The 15,670-nt window shown below is 41.1% G+C and overlaps 6 non-coding genes across 6 annotated transcripts; 5 read left to right on the top strand and 1 right to left on the bottom strand.

Moving 5' to 3' along the window:
* Nucleotides 1-1,336: 1,336 nt before the first annotated feature.
* Nucleotides 1,337-1,418, bottom strand: trnal-uag (transfer RNA leucine (anticodon UAG)). Its single transcript has one exon. It is a non-coding gene; the product is annotated as a tRNA-Leu (tRNA).
* Nucleotides 1,419-2,583: 1,165 nt separating this feature from the next.
* Nucleotides 2,584-2,702, top strand: LOC116365821 (5S ribosomal RNA). The gene has a single exon (XR_004208191.1). It is a non-coding gene; the product is annotated as a 5S ribosomal RNA (ribosomal RNA).
* A 7,994-nt stretch (nucleotides 2,703-10,696) lies between these two features.
* On the top strand, nucleotides 10,697-10,815 carry LOC116365820 (5S ribosomal RNA). The gene has a single exon (XR_004208190.1). It is a non-coding gene; the product is annotated as a 5S ribosomal RNA (ribosomal RNA).
* Nucleotides 10,816-11,998: 1,183 nt separating this feature from the next.
* On the top strand, nucleotides 11,999-12,117 carry LOC116365818 (5S ribosomal RNA). Its single transcript, XR_004208188.1, has one exon. It is a non-coding gene; the product is annotated as a 5S ribosomal RNA (ribosomal RNA).
* A 1,183-nt stretch (nucleotides 12,118-13,300) lies between these two features.
* LOC116365817 (5S ribosomal RNA) lies at nucleotides 13,301-13,419 on the top strand. The gene has a single exon (XR_004208187.1). It is a non-coding gene; the product is annotated as a 5S ribosomal RNA (ribosomal RNA).
* A 1,183-nt stretch (nucleotides 13,420-14,602) lies between these two features.
* Nucleotides 14,603-14,721, top strand: LOC116365816 (5S ribosomal RNA). The gene has a single exon (XR_004208186.1). It is a non-coding gene; the product is annotated as a 5S ribosomal RNA (ribosomal RNA).
* Nucleotides 14,722-15,670: the final 949 nt, after the last annotated feature.

Below are 15,670 nucleotides of genomic sequence, written 5' to 3'. Positions count from 1 at the left end.
TGTCCAGGGCACAGCTGGGAGCTGAGGGGGGTCTATAACAGGCGGCAACAGTGAGAGACTTATTTCTGGAGAGATTAATGTTTTAAATTAGAAGCTCGAACTGTTTGGGCAAAGACCTGGAGAGTATGACAGAACTTTGCAAGCTATCTCTGCAGTAGATTACAACTCCTCCCCCTTTGGCAGTTCTATCTTGACGGAAAACGTTGTAGTTGGGTATGGAAATCTCAGAAATTTTGGTGGCCTTCCTCAGCAGGATTCAGACACGGCAAGGACATCAGGGTTGGCGGAGTGTGCTAAAGCAGTGAGTAAAAAAACTTAGGGAGGAGGCTTCTGATGTTAACATGCATGAAACCAAGGCTTTTTCGATTACAGAAGTCAACAAATGACAGTGCCTGGGGACACGCAGGGCCTGGGTTAGCCTCCACATCACCCGAGGAACAGAGGAGGAGTAGGATGAGGGTACGGCTAAAGGCTAGCAAAACTGGTAGTCTAGGGCTTTGGGGACAGAGAATAAAAGGAGCAGATTTCTGGGTGTGGTAGAATAGATTCAGGGAATAATGTGCAGAGAGGCGTATGGTGAGGTGCGGGTACAGTGGAGGTTAGCCCAGGCACTGAGTGATGATAAGAAAGGTTGCATCTCTGGACACGCTGGTTATACTGTGTGTGGTCACTGCATGTGTGGGAGTTGGGACAAAGGAGGTATCTGAGGCATGTACAGTGGGACTAGGGGGCTCCGCACTAAAGTAAAACATTATTGACAGACAACAAGGGGCACACTCCAACCTCTGACATAATTACAAACAAAGCATTTGTGTTTAGCGAGTCAGATCAGAGGCAGTAGAGATGAAGAGGGAAGTTCTCTTGATGTGTGTGATTTGGTCCATTTATGTAAAAATGTAACGAGTGCTTTTGGGTGTCAGGGAAAATGTATGGAGTAAAAAGTACATTCTTTCTTTAGGAATGTAGTGAAGTAAAAGTAAAGTTCGCAAAAATATAATAGTAAAGTAGGTACAGATACCCCAAAAAACGACTTAAGTAGTATTTAAAGTATTTAAAGTACATATACTTTAGTACTTTACACCACTGCCTATATCAGGTGACATCGCTCAGTTCTGCCTCCAGAAAAAGACTCATGACAATAAAGACAAGAAGCGTTAACCCTTTTCAAATGCCAGACTGTATGTACTATGATACATGCACAACATGAGGGAGGCAATTGCATAATCCACAAATCATACAGCAACACCATAAAAGGTTGCAGTTGAAATTACGTCAAGGTCAAGTAGTCTGTAATGTCCGTTTTGCATAGATTTTTCAAAATGAAAAAGACCGTTGCTGGCAGCGGTGGGATTCGAACCCACGCCATCGAAATGACTGGAGCCTAAATCCAGCGCCTTAGACCACTCGGCCACGCTACCTCAACGAACACAAATACAATTTTATAGTATATAAAAGTAGAATGTTGCGAATGACGCGTACAGCGTACTTTTGTACATTTCCTAGAATATTAAATTATATTCAAATGTATTCAAATGTATATTCGACAAATTAATTGACGTATCTCATCAATTGTATTGACCATAGATGGCTACCACAGCATTCTGCAGCGATAAGTCATTATATCTGGTTTGCGCTTAGTGACACTATCATTTGATTTACAACAACACAATGCCCCAACACACCTCAAGGCTGTGTAAGGGCTATTGACCAATAAGGAGATTGATGGAGTGCGGCATCAGACGACCTGGCTTGCACAATTCTCCGACCTCAACCCAATTGGGAAAGTTTGGGATGAGTCAGACCACAGAGTGAAGGATAAGCAGCCAACAAGTGCTCAGCATATGTGGGAACTCCTTCAAGACTTTTGGAAATTACTTTTGTACATTTCCTAGAATATAAATTATATTCAAATGTATTAAAATGTATATTCGACAAATTAATTGACGTATCTCATCAATTGTAATGACCATAGATGGCTACCACAGCATTCTGCAGCGATAAGTCATTATATCTGGTTTGCGCTTAGTGACACTATCATTTGATTTACAACAACACAATGCCCCAACACACCTCAAGGCTGTGTAAGGGCTATTTGACCAATAAGGAGATTGATGGAGTGCGGCATCAGACGACCTGGCTTGCACAATCCTCCGACCTCAACCCAATTGGGAAAGTTTGGGATGAGTCAGACCACAGAGTGAAGGATAAGCAGCCAACAAGTGCTCAGCATATGTGGGAACTCCTTCAAGACTTTTGGAAATTTTCTAACAAGTTGAAAGGATTTAGTTGATTTCCTCCTTAGTTCAAAACATTTTTTAATATTGTTGAATTTCGGTTTAAAGTCTGGATTCCGTGATTCCGTGTGGGCGCGCCGTATTATTATATAGGGCCCTAGTCCATGAAGTTGTCATAAGTGTGAATATAGGATATGCCCTCTTCTCCCCCCAGAAGAGTGAAATATATGGGCTGGAAATGTAAGCAAGGTTTGCGCTTTGTCAGTGTGCCACAACGTGGACATTTCTCTGTCTCCCGATGAATGAGCGGCACATTGACTTTATATAGTGTACCAAGAGAGTTCCCTTCGCTTACGGCCATACCAGCCTGAATACGCCCGATCTCGTCCGATCTCGGAAGCTAAGCAGGGTCGGGCCTGGTTAGTACTTGGATGGGAGACCGCCTGGGAATACCAGGTGCTGTAAGCTTTTTGCTCCAGTAGAGGGTACTCTTGTGTCATGCGTGGAGCAACTGCCCTTTATTTAACGCCCTAATAATGTTGTGTCTTTTTATTGGACTACATGCAGTTTGTTAGTGCTGCCCTGCACCTGATCAAATCCAATCATGGACAGTGCGTTTCCCTCGAAATGTTGGCACTACAATCAGCATTTGTTTTTAGGCTCGGAGACTGTCAATGTCTGTCGTCCATTAGGGGCCTGTAAAATCCCTTCAATGTTTTGCCTGAACCCCCCCCCAAAAAAACAATTTCCCCCTCTTCTCCGTTTACATTTCCCGGTTGACCGTTTATACCTGCTTCTCCAGGTTTTCGCTCTCAAAAGTACACGTTTTTAATCGAAATATAACACGATTGGATGTTCTATGTCCACGACAACGTTTAAAACCCTAGCAGGAGACCACTTTTGAGGTCTGGGAAAAATTGAAGACATATCGATTTTGGGGTGTAGTTACCCTTTACACGCAAGTGTGCGCCAGGGAGAGACATTTGTTTGGTTAAGCGGTGTTGCTGTAGCGCTCATGTGATTGCGGAGTTTGCAAAACAAATGGCCTCTGGATTGATGCAAATAATGATGATATAATTCTGCCAAGCTGGCATAGGCTACTTTGCAGTTAACATTTCATTGAGAAAGTTTTTGTGGGAAGCCTTTCCTTCTCTACCAGAAGAAGGTAATCATTAGCCTCATCGCTAACGGCTACACAAAGTGTAGCGCTCCGCACGCATGCGCACAGAAACTGGGCAGTCCTGTGCCGTTTCTGAAAGTTGGGTGGAAATACGAATCACTGATGCATTTTGTTGATGTCTAATGATTCACGTGGGCAAATGAATGCATTTTCTAACAAGTTGAAAGGATTTAGTTGATTTCCTCCTTAGTTCAAAACATTTTTTAATATTGTTGAATTTCGGTTTAAAGTCTGGATTCCGTGATTCCGTGTGGGCGCGCCGTATTATTATATAGGGCCCTAGTCCATGAAGTTGTCATAAGTGTGAATATAGGATATGCCCTCTTCCCCCCCCAGAAGAGTGAAATATATGGGCTGGAAATATAAGCAAGGTTTGCGCTTTGTCAGTGTGCCACAACGTGGACATTTCTCTGTCTCCCGATGAATGAGCGGCACATTGACTTTATATAGTGTACCAAGAGAGTTCCCTTCGCTTACGGCCATACCAGCCTGAATACGCATTTCCTGATTGGAGAAGTGACGACAGGTGCGAGTGTCTGAGCTGTGAGTGAGTGTTTGCTGGAGAGTGTTTGCTCGAGAGCTATTTTTGTTAAATTAATTGGTTTTTGCAATATAATTTATAATTTTCTTTAGTTGAATAGTTTAAAGTTTGGTTAGTCTTCCCCCTTGCAGGTTTTCTGCTTGGGGGAGAGGTTTTTTGGATTTATTTTTTACTATGACGGACAACATGGAAAAGACAAACGGAATGGACAAAGACAACGAAAAGGCGCAACGGAAGAAAAATGAAGATAACGAAGGAATGAAATATGGAAAAGAATACACGGTGGCAATTAAGTTGGAAGGAGAAGACAAAGTGACGACAATGGAACTACTAAGAGCAATTAAGGAGGTGTGTGGAGAGGTGGTGGGATGCCGAATGAAAGGAGAAAAGAAGTATGAAATTACGATGAGAAATGAAAGAGGAAAAGAACGGTTAATGGATGGATTGCGAATAAAGGACACAAAGATTCTGGCGAGAGATATTAATGTGAAGGAATTGGTGGTGTCTTTTATGAATCTCCCAGTATACGTAGAAGATGGTGTGATACTGAGCAAGCTGAGTAGCTGGGGAGTGACGGCCATCTCGGAGATAAGGAGGAGAGTTTGGCCAGGAACGGAGGGTGGTTGACGGGACACGTTTCTGCAAGGTCAAGTTCACAGAAAAAGTGACATCATTACCTTATTCTACTAGAATTGAGACGTTGGAGGGAGCAGAATATTTCAGGGTCATTCATGACAAACAGGTCAGAGTGTGTCGTATGTGTATTCAACCCGGGCACATAGTTAAAGACTGCCCGGAATTTCAGTGTTTTAAGTGTGGCAATCAAGGACACTATGCGAGAGAATGTGATGGAGAGAAGGAAAGGAATTTATGTGGTGGATGCAGAAGAGATTGGCGGAGTGCAAATGTGGAGAGGTTGGGGCTGAAGAGGGGAGTCAAACAATATTCGATGAAGCAGTGGTATTGTCGCAAGAAGGAGAAGAAGATGGAGCAGAGGACGTGGTGGAAGGTGGAGAGACGGAGGAAGGAAGAAGGAAGAAGGACCAGAAGATAAATGAAATTGGGAGCAGTATGGACTCAGAAATAAGAAGAGGGAGTTTTCAGGAGGAGGGGGGGAGTGGACTGGGGGGAAGCACGGGGGGATCACAGGTGTTGGGGGAAAGCACAGCACTAACAAGTAGCTTGGGGGGTGAAGAAATGGAGGGGGTGATGGAGTTGATGACAATACCAGAGACGGCGATGAGCACGGGGAGCACAACGAATATACCAGAAGTGGAGACGAATACGGGGAGCACAACGGAGGTGGATGCCAAGAGTGGGAGTTGGCTAGATAGCATGGACTTGGAGGAGATATCGGACACGGATGATGGGCAAAAGATGGAAAGAACGAGGGAAGGATACAGGAAAAGGAAAGCGGGGGGAAGAGGGGGAGAGAAAGGGTGGAAGAAGAAAGAAACTGGATAACAGGTAGAGGATAATGAAATTATATTTTATTATTTTATTATTTATTAGAATGGTCAATATAATGTCAATAAATGCAAATGGTTTGAGAACAATGAGAAAATTTAATAGAATAGTCCAAATGAAGAATTCAGATATTTTATGTATTCAAGAAACACACTGGGATGATGTTTGTGTTTTAGAAGTAAAAAAAATATGGAGGGATTTTATTTATGTAAACAATGGCAGAGGGAATTCAAGTGGGGTTGCAATTTTATTAAGGAAGGATGTAGTAGAAAATGTGAAGAAGATATATAATGATAATAATGGGAGGATTTTAATTTTGGATTTTGAATATATGAATAGGGTTTTTAGGATTATAAATATTTATGCACCGAATAATGAGATAGAGCGAAGGAATTTATTTTTAGAATTAGGGAAATGGTGCAAGGGTAATTGTATTTTAGTTGGGGATTTTAATGTTAAAATGAATAGATTAGATATGTCAAGGGGAGCTATTTTTAGAAGTGACGTATCGAGGGGGGTTTTAAGGAAGATTATGTGTGAAAACAGTCTGATTGATATATGGAGAGACGAGAACCCGAATAAGAGAGGTTTTTCTAGAAGGCAGGTGGTTTTAGGGGAGTTGAAACAGACACGGATAGATCTGGTTTTAGTAAATGAAGGGTTAAGGAATTTTATGAAGGATATTAATTATATTTTTACAACTTTTAGTGATCATGCTGGGTTAACATTTTCGGTGGGGTTAGATAAGGAAGGGAAAGGGGGAGGAATATGGTGCATGAATGCAGGGTATCTAGGTGATGAAGAATATGGAATACAGCTTAAATCTTTGATAGAACATGAAATGAAGGATAAGCAAAAAGGGAATGATAAGTGTCAGTGGTGGGAAAATGTAAAGAAAAAAATAAAAGGTTTTAGTATTAGATATGCAAGGAAGAAGAGGAGTAGGATGACAAGAGAAGAACATTTTTAAGAGAACAATTGAATGAAGAAATGAGGAAATGTGATATTGATCCTATTTATAATATTGAAAGGTTTTTAGATTTAAAGGCACAATTGAGCAAATGTGAAATAGATAAGTGTAAGGGGGCATCTATTAGAAGTAGGGCAAAGTATGTGCTAGAAGGGGAGAAATGTACGTCTTTTTTTCTTGGTTTAGAGAAAACTAAACAGACGAAATCATATATTAGTGAGATAGAAAATGTAAAGGGTGAAGTGGTAAATGATTATGTTGAGATATTAGAAACTGTACAGAATTTTTATAAGGATTTATTTAAGAAAGGGGAGGTGGATGAGGGGTGTGTAAAGGAGATTTTAGGTAGTGTGGATGTGCAAATTGGTGTTGAGGATAAGCAAAGATGTGATAGGAAGATAACAGTGGATGAAGTGAAAGATGCAATTAAGGGTTTAAAAATAAATAAAAGTCCTGGAGTAGATGGACTAATTGCAGAGTTTTATAAAATGTATGAAAGTTTTTTAGCACCGATTTTAATGGAAGTGTATCAATATATGGAAGATAATAATACTGTTTCAGACTCCATGGTGACAGGGCTGATAACGATTTTATATAAAAATAAGGGGAGCAAATTAAAATTGGAGAATTATAGGCCAATTAGTTTATTAAACTCAGATTATAAGATTTTAGCTAAGATATTGGCAAATAGGATGAAGATGGTTTTAAATGATATTATAGCACCTACACAAAATTATAGTGTGCCTGGAAGAGACATAGCTGATACTATTATTACACTTAAAAATGTGATAAATAAAATGAATAGCGATAAGAGAGGGGGAATTGTTTTAAGTATAGATTTTAATAAAGCTTTTGACAGAGTGGAACATGATTTTATGTTTAGGGTACTGGAAAAATATGGGTTTGGAAACAGAATAATAGGATGGATAAAATTATTATATAGAAAGGCAAAAAGTAGAGTAAAATGTAATGGGGTTTTAACAGATTATTTTATTCTTGAGAGATCGGTGAGACAGGGGTGCCCTTTATCAGCATTATTGTATGTTTTATCGGTAGAACCCTTAGCGGCATACCTAAAAAAAGATAATTTTATAAATTGTGTAGAGACTCCGCAAGGAGGTTTTAGTTTAATTCATCAATATGCAGACGATACCACAATAACAGTTAGAGATGAGGGAAGTGTTAAAAGGGTGATGGAGTGTTTTAAAGTATATGAGCAAGCCTCAGGAGCAAAAGTGAATATGGAGAAGTCAGTAATAATGTATGTTGGGAAGATTAATGAGGGGATTTTTCCTTTTAAAAGGGTAAATGATTATTTTAAGGTGTTAGGTGTGTTTCTAGGGGTGAAGGAACAGGAAGCTAGGGATCTGACATGGAGTGGTGTAATAAATAAAGTTAGAAAGGTGGTAAATATGTGGAGGGGAAGGTCTTTGAAATTAAAAGGGAAAGTAATTGTTGTAAATTCCTTGCTGATGTCAATTTTTATTCATGTCATGAATGTTTTAGACGTACCAGAATGGGTTTTATCGGAAATAAATAAGATTTTAGTTGATTTTTTATGGGATGGGAAAGGTGCGAAAATTTCTTTTAAAACTTTGATTGCAGGTTATGAGGAGGGGGGTTTGAAGTTGGTGGATTTAAATGTGAGGAAAAAAGCAATTAGAGTCAAAATGGTACGTAAATATTTATATGGTGAATTAGATTATGGATGGAAAAGATTTTTTAAGGAGTATTTGCAGGAGGCTGGGAGGATGGGGGACAATGGTTTATTGATGTGTATGAAAAAGGAAATGTTGGGTAATATACCTTTGTTTTATAGAGAAGTGTTTGAGGCTTGGGGGGAGTTTTTACCAAATATTTATTATGAGTGTACCATTTTAGACAATATTTTAAATCAGCCAATTTTTTTAAATCCCAAGATACAGTATAATAATAAGATGTTGTTTTGTAAATATTTTATGAGGGCTGGGATGAGACAGATTGGGGACATTTTATATGAGGTCATTCCGGGGTTCCTTCCATGTGAGGCAATATTTGATAATGTGGATGAAGAAAATGATGAAATAAGTAGAACTACTGTGGAGAACATGTATAAGAGAATATTAGGATGTCTTCCTGGGGAGTGGGGTGTGTTAATAAATAAAGAGGTGGCTACAAGAGCTAAGGGTTTACCGGTTTTATATTATGAAAGTAATGGGAAGAAGTATGATTTGTCAGGTTTGAAAGTTAAAAAGGTTTATGAAAAATGTATTTTAAGAGAGATAAAAACTCCTGCTTCGGAAAAAGTGTGGTCTAGGGTGTTTGCAAATATAGATGTGAAATCAATATGGAAGAATGTAAATGTAAAATATAATTCTATAGAATGTGAAGACAATGATTTTAAATTGAAACATAATAGGATATTTACGAACGTGGTTTTACATCAAATAAATAGAGATGTTAAAAGAGAATGTGATATTTGTGGTACGGGGGTGGAAAATTTTATGCATTTTTTTGTTGAATGTAGTAGATTAGAAGAGTTTCATAAGTTTTTAAAGGGGATTTTAGTACAACATTGGGGAGAAGAGATTGTTGCTGGGGTTGAGTGGAAGAGGTTGTTTCTTTTTGGTTTAACTGGGAAAAGCAAAGTTTTAAATTTTAATTTGATGAATTTTGTTCTTAGCCATGCCAGATACGCTGTAAGACTAAGAAGGAATTTGGGACATTATGAAGGAAAAATTGTGAGTGTGGAGGTTTTATTTAGAAGTATTTTAGAGAAAGATATAGAAGTAATATATAAATATGGTGGATGTAATTTTGAAAAATTGTTTGTGTGGGGGAGCACTTTTATTGAAATTGAGTCCAATGGAAAACTTCGTTTTAATTATTAATTGGTTTTGGAGGATGATTGGGGTTTTAATAGGTTTTCTTTTCTTTTCTTTTTTGATTTTGTAAAAGGGTGAATTGTTCATCCTTAATTATTATTGACTGAATGTTGTAAATATTATGTGTTTTTTCATAATAAAAGAAAAAAAAAAAAAAAAAATACGCCCGATCTCGTCCGATCTCGGAAGCTAAGCAGGGTCGGGCCTGGTTAGTACTTGGATGGGAGACCGCCTGGGAATACCAGGTGCTGTAAGCTTTTTGCTCCAGTAGAGGGTACTCTTGTGTCATGCGTGGAGCAACTGCCCTTTATTTAACGCCCTAATAATGTTGTGTCTTTTTATTGGACTACATGCAGTTTGTTAGTGCTGCCCTGCACCTGATCAAATCCAATCATGGACAGTGCGTTTCCCTCGAAATGTTGGCACTACAATCAGCATTTGTTTTTAGGCTCGGAGACTGTCAATGTCTGTCGTCCATTAGGGGCCTGTAAAATCCCTTCAATGTTTTGCCTGAACCCCCCCCCCAAAAAACAATTTCCCCCTCTTCTCCGTTTACATTTCCCGGTTGACCGTTTATACCTGCTTCTCCAGGTTTTCGCTCTCAAAAGTACACGTTTTTAATCGAAATATAACACGATTGGATGTTCTATGTCCACGACAACGTTTAAAACCCTAGCAGGAGACCACTTTTGAGGTCTGGGAAAAATTGAAGACATATCGATTTTGGGGTGTAGTTACCCTTTACACGCAAGTGTGCGCCAGGGAGAGACATTTGTTTGGTTAAGCGGTGTTGCTGTAGCGCTCATGTGATTGCGGAGTTTGCAAAACAAATGGCCTCTGGATTGATGCAAATAATGATGATATAATTCTGCCAAGCTGGCATAGGCTACTTTGCAGTTAACATTTCATTGAGAAAGTTTTTGTGGGAAGCCTTTCCTTCTCTACCAGAAGAAGGTAATCATTAGCCTCATCGCTAACGGCTACACAAAGTGTAGCGCTCCGCACGCATGCGCACAGAAACTGGGCAGTCCTGTGCCGTTTCTGAAAGTTGGGTGGAAATACGAATCACTGATGCATTTTGTTGATGTCTAATGATTCACGTGGGCAAATGAATGCATTTTCTAACAAGTTGAAAGGATTTAGTTGATTTCCTCCTTAGTTCAAAACATTTTTTAATATTGTTGAATTTCGGTTTAAAGTCTGGATTCCGTGATTCCGTGTGGGCGCGCCGTATTATTATATAGGGCCCTAGTCCATGAAGTTGTCATAAGTGTGAATATAGGATATGCCCTCTTCCCCCCCCAGAAGAGTGAAATATATGGGCTGGAAATGTAAGCAAGGTTTGCGCTTTGTCAGTGTGCCACAACGTGGACATTTCTCTGTCTCCCGATGAATGAGCGGCACATTGACTTTATATAGTGTACCAAGAGAGTTCCCTTCGCTTACGGCCATACCAGCCTGAATACGCCCGATCTCGTCCGATCTCGGAAGCTAAGCAGGGTCGGGCCTGGTTAGTACTTGGATGGGAGACCGCCTGGGAATACCAGGTGCTGTAAGCTTTTTGCTCCAGTAGAGGGTACTCTTGTGTCATGCGTGGAGCAACTGCCCTTTATTTAACGCCCTAATAATGTTGTGTCTTTTTATTGGACTACATGCAGTTTGTTAGTGCTGCCCTGCACCTGATCAAATCCAATCATGGACAGTGCGTTTCCCTCGAAATGTTGGCACTACAATCAGCATTTGTTTTTAGGCTCGGAGACTGTCAATGTCTGTCGTCCATTAGGGGCCTGTAAAATCCCTTCAATGTTTTGCCTGAACCCCCCCCCAAAAAAACAATTTCCCCCTCTTCTCCGTTTACATTTCCCGGTTGACCGTTTATACCTGCTTCTCCAGGTTTTCGCTCTCAAAAGTACACGTTTTTAATCGAAATATAACACGATTGGATGTTCTATGTCCACGACAACGTTTAAAACCCTAGCAGGAGACCACTTTTGAGGTCTGGGAAAAATTGAAGACATATCGATTTTGGGGTGTAGTTACCCTTTACACGCAAGTGTGCGCCAGGGAGAGACATTTGTTTGGTTAAGCGGTGTTGCTGTAGCGCTCATGTGATTGCGGAGTTTGCAAAACAAATGGCCTCTGGATTGATGCAAATAATGATGATATAATTCTGCCAAGCTGGCATAGGCTACTTTGCAGTTAACATTTCATTGAGAAAGTTTTTGTGGGAAGCCTTTCCTTCTCTACCAGAAGAAGGTAATCATTAGCCTCATCGCTAACGGCTACACAAAGTGTAGCGCTCCGCACGCATGCGCACAGAAACTGGGCAGTCCTGTGCCGTTTCTGAAAGTTGGGTGGAAATACGAATCACTGATGCATTTTGTTGATGTCTAATGATTCACGTGGGCAAATGAATGCATTTTCTAACAAGTTGAAAGGATTTAGTTGATTTCCTCCTTAGTTCAAAACATTTTTTAATATTGTTGAATTTCGGTTTAAAGTCTGGATTCCGTGATTCCGTGTGGGCGCGCCGTATTATTATATAGGGCCCTAGTCCATGAAGTTGTCATAAGTGTGAATATAGGATATGCCCTCTTCCCCCCCCAGAAGAGTGAAATATATGGGCTGGAAATGTAAGCAAGGTTTGCGCTTTGTCAGTGTGCCACAACGTGGACATTTCTCTGTCTCCCGATGAATGAGCGGCACATTGACTTTATATAGTGTACCAAGAGAGTTCCCTTCGCTTACGGCCATACCAGCCTGAATACGCCCGATCTCGTCCGATCTCGGAAGCTAAGCAGGGTCGGGCCTGGTTAGTACTTGGATGGGAGACCGCCTGGGAATACCAGGTGCTGTAAGCTTTTTGCTCCAGTAGAGGGTACTCTTGTGTCATGCGTGGAGCAACTGCCCTTTATTTAACGCCCTAATAATGTTGTGTCTTTTTATTGGACTACATGCAGTTTGTTAGTGCTGCCCTGCACCTGATCAAATCCAATCATGGACAGTGCGTTTCCCTCGAAATGTTGGCACTACAATCAGCATTTGTTTTTAGGCTCGGAGACTGTCAATGTCTGTCGTCCATTAGGGGCCTGTAAAATCCCTTCAATGTTTTGCCTGAACCCCCCCCCAAAAAAACAATTTCCCCCTCTTCTCCGTTTACATTTCCCGGTTGACCGTTTATACCTGCTTCTCCAGGTTTTCGCTCTCAAAAGTACACGTTTTTAATCGAAATATAACACGATTGGATGTTCTATGTCCACGACAACGTTTAAAACCCTAGCAGGAGACCACTTTTGAGGTCTGGGAAAAATTGAAGACATATCGATTTTGGGGTGTAGTTACCCTTTACACGCAAGTGTGCGCCAGGGAGAGACATTTGTTTGGTTAAGCGGTGTTGCTGTAGCGCTCATGTGATTGCGGAGTTTGCAAAACAAATGGCCTCTGGATTGATGCAAATAATGATGATATAATTCTGCCAAGCTGGCATAGGCTACTTTGCAGTTAACATTTCATTGAGAAAGTTTTTGTGGGAAGCCTTTCCTTCTCTACCAGAAGAAGGTAATCATTAGCCTCATCGCTAACGGCTACACAAAGTGTAGCGCTCCGCACGCATGCGCACAGAAACTGGGCAGTCCTGTGCCGTTTCTGAAAGTTGGGTGGAAATACGAATCACTGATGCATTTTGTTGATGTCTAATGATTCACGTGGGCAAATGAATGCATTTTCTAACAAGTTGAAAGGATTTAGTTGATTTCCTCCTTAGTTCAAAACATTTTTTAATATTGTTGAATTTCGGTTTAAAGTCTGGATTCCGTGATTCCGTGTGGGCGCGCCGTATTATTATATAGGGCCCTAGTCCATGAAGTTGTCATAAGTGTGAATATAGGATATGCCCTCTTCCCCCCCCAGAAGAGTGAAATATATGGGCTGGAAATGTAAGCAAGGTTTGCGCTTTGTCAGTGTGCCACAACGTGGACATTTCTCTGTCTCCCGATGAATGAGCGGCACATTGACTTTATATAGTGTACCAAGAGAGTTCCCTTCGCTTACGGCCATACCAGCCTGAATACGCCCGATCTCGTCCGATCTCGGAAGCTAAGCAGGGTCGGGCCTGGTTAGTACTTGGATGGGAGACCGCCTGGGAATACCAGGTGCTGTAAGCTTTTTGCTCCAGTAGAGGGTACTCTTGTGTCATGCGTGGAGCAACTGCCCTTTATTTAACGCCCTAATAATGTTGTGTCTTTTTATTGGACTACATGCAGTTTGTTAGTGCTGCCCTGCACCTGATCAAATCCAATCATGGACAGTGCGTTTCCCTCGAAATGTTGGCACTACAATCAGCATTTGTTTTTAGGCTCGGAGACTGTCAATGTCTGTCGTCCATTAGGGGCCTGTAAAATCCCTTCAATGTTTTGCCTGAACCCCCCCCCAAAAAAACAATTTCCCCCTCTTCTCCGTTTACATTTCCCGGTTGACCGTTTATACCTGCTTCTCCAGGTTTTCGCTCTCAAAAGTACACGTTTTTAATCGAAATATAACACGATTGGATGTTCTATGTCCACGACAACGTTTAAAACCCTAGCAGGAGACCACTTTTGAGGTCTGGGAAAAATTGAAGACATATCGATTTTGGGGTGTAGTTACCCTTTACACGCAAGTGTGCGCCAGGGAGAGACATTTGTTTGGTTAAGCGGTGTTGCTGTAGCGCTCATGTGATTGCGGAGTTTGCAAAACAAATGGCCTCTGGATTGATGCAAATAATGATGATATAATTCTGCCAAGCTGGCATAGGCTACTTTGCAGTTAACATTTCATTGAGAAAGTTTTTGTGGGAAGCCTTTCCTTCTCTACCAGAAGAAGGTAATCATTAGCCTCATCGCTAACGGCTACACAAAGTGTAGCGCTCCGCACGCATGCGCACAGAAACTGGGCAGTCCTGTGCCGTTTCTGAAAGTTGGGTGGAAATACGAATCACTGATGCATTTTGTTGATGTCTAATGATTCACGTGGGCAAATGAATGCATTTTCTAACAAGTTGAAAGGATTTAGTTGATTTCCTCCTTAGTTCAAAACATTTTTTAATATTGTTGAATTTCGGTTTAAAGTCTGGATTCCGTGATTCCGTGTGGGCGCGCCGTATTATTATATAGGGCCCTAGTCCATGAAGTTGTCATAAGTGTGAATATAGGATATGCCCTCTTCCCCCCCCAGAAGAGTGAAATATATGGGCTGGAAATGTAAGCAAGGTTTGCGCTTTGTCAGTGTGCCACAACGTGGACATTTCTCTGTCTCCCGATGAATGAGCGGCACATTGACTTTATATAGTGTACCAAGAGAGTTCCCTTCGCTTACGGCCATACCAGCCTGAATACGCCCGATCTCGTCCGATCTCGGAAGCTAAGCAGGGTCGGGCCTGGTTAGTACTTGGATGGGAGACCGCCTGGGAATACCAGGTGCTGTAAGCTTTTTGCTCCAGTAGAGGGTACTCTTGTGTCATGCGTGGAGCAACTGCCCTTTATTTAACGCCCTAATAATGTTGTGTCTTTTTATTGGACTACATGCAGTTTGTTAGTGCTGCCCTGCACCTGATCAAATCCAATCATGGACAGTGCGTTTCCCTCGAAATGTTGGCACTACAATCAGCATTTGTTTTTAGGCTCGGAGACTGTCAATGTCTGTCGTCCATTAGGGGCCTGTAAAATCCCTTCAATGTTTTGCCTGAACCCCCCCCCAAAAAACAATTTCCCCCTCTTCTCCGTTTACATTTCCCGGTTGACCGTTTATACCTGCTTCTCCAGGTTTTCGCTCTCAAAAGTACACGTTTTTAATCGAAATATAACACGATTGGATGTTCTATGTCCACGACAACGTTTAAAACCCTAGCAGGAGACCACTTTTGAGGTCTGGGAAAAATTGAAGACATATCGATTTTGGGGTGTAGTTACCCTTTACACGCAAGTGTGCGCCAGGGAGAGACATTTGTTTGGTTAAGCGGTGTTGCTGTAGCGCTCATGTGATTGCGGAGTTTGCAAAACAAATGGCCTCTGGATTGATGCAAATAATGATGATATAATTCTGCCAAGCTGGCATAGGCTACTTTGCAGTTAACATTTCATTGAGAAAGTTTTTGTGGGAAGCCTTTCCTTCTCTACCAGAAGAAGGTAATCATTAGCCTCATCGCTAACGGCTACACAAAGTGTAGCGCTCCGCACGCATGCGCACAGAAACTGGGCAGTCCTGTGCCGTTTCTGAAAGTTGGGTGGAAATACGAATCACTGATGCATTTTGTTGATGTCTAATGATTCACGTGGGCAAATGAATGCATTTTCTAACAAGTTGAAAGGATTTAGTTGATTTCCTCCTTAGTTCAAAACATTTTTTAATATTGTTGAATTTCGGTTTAAAGTCTGGATT

The sequence above is a fragment of the Oncorhynchus kisutch genome, unplaced genomic scaffold (genome assembly GCF_002021735.2).
Source record: "Oncorhynchus kisutch isolate 150728-3 unplaced genomic scaffold, Okis_V2 scaffold1286, whole genome shotgun sequence".
NCBI lineage: Eukaryota > Metazoa > Chordata > Actinopteri > Salmoniformes > Salmonidae > Oncorhynchus > Oncorhynchus kisutch.
Note: the sequence above shows the minus strand (reverse complement) of the source record. Positions and strands in the feature narration are given on the sequence as shown.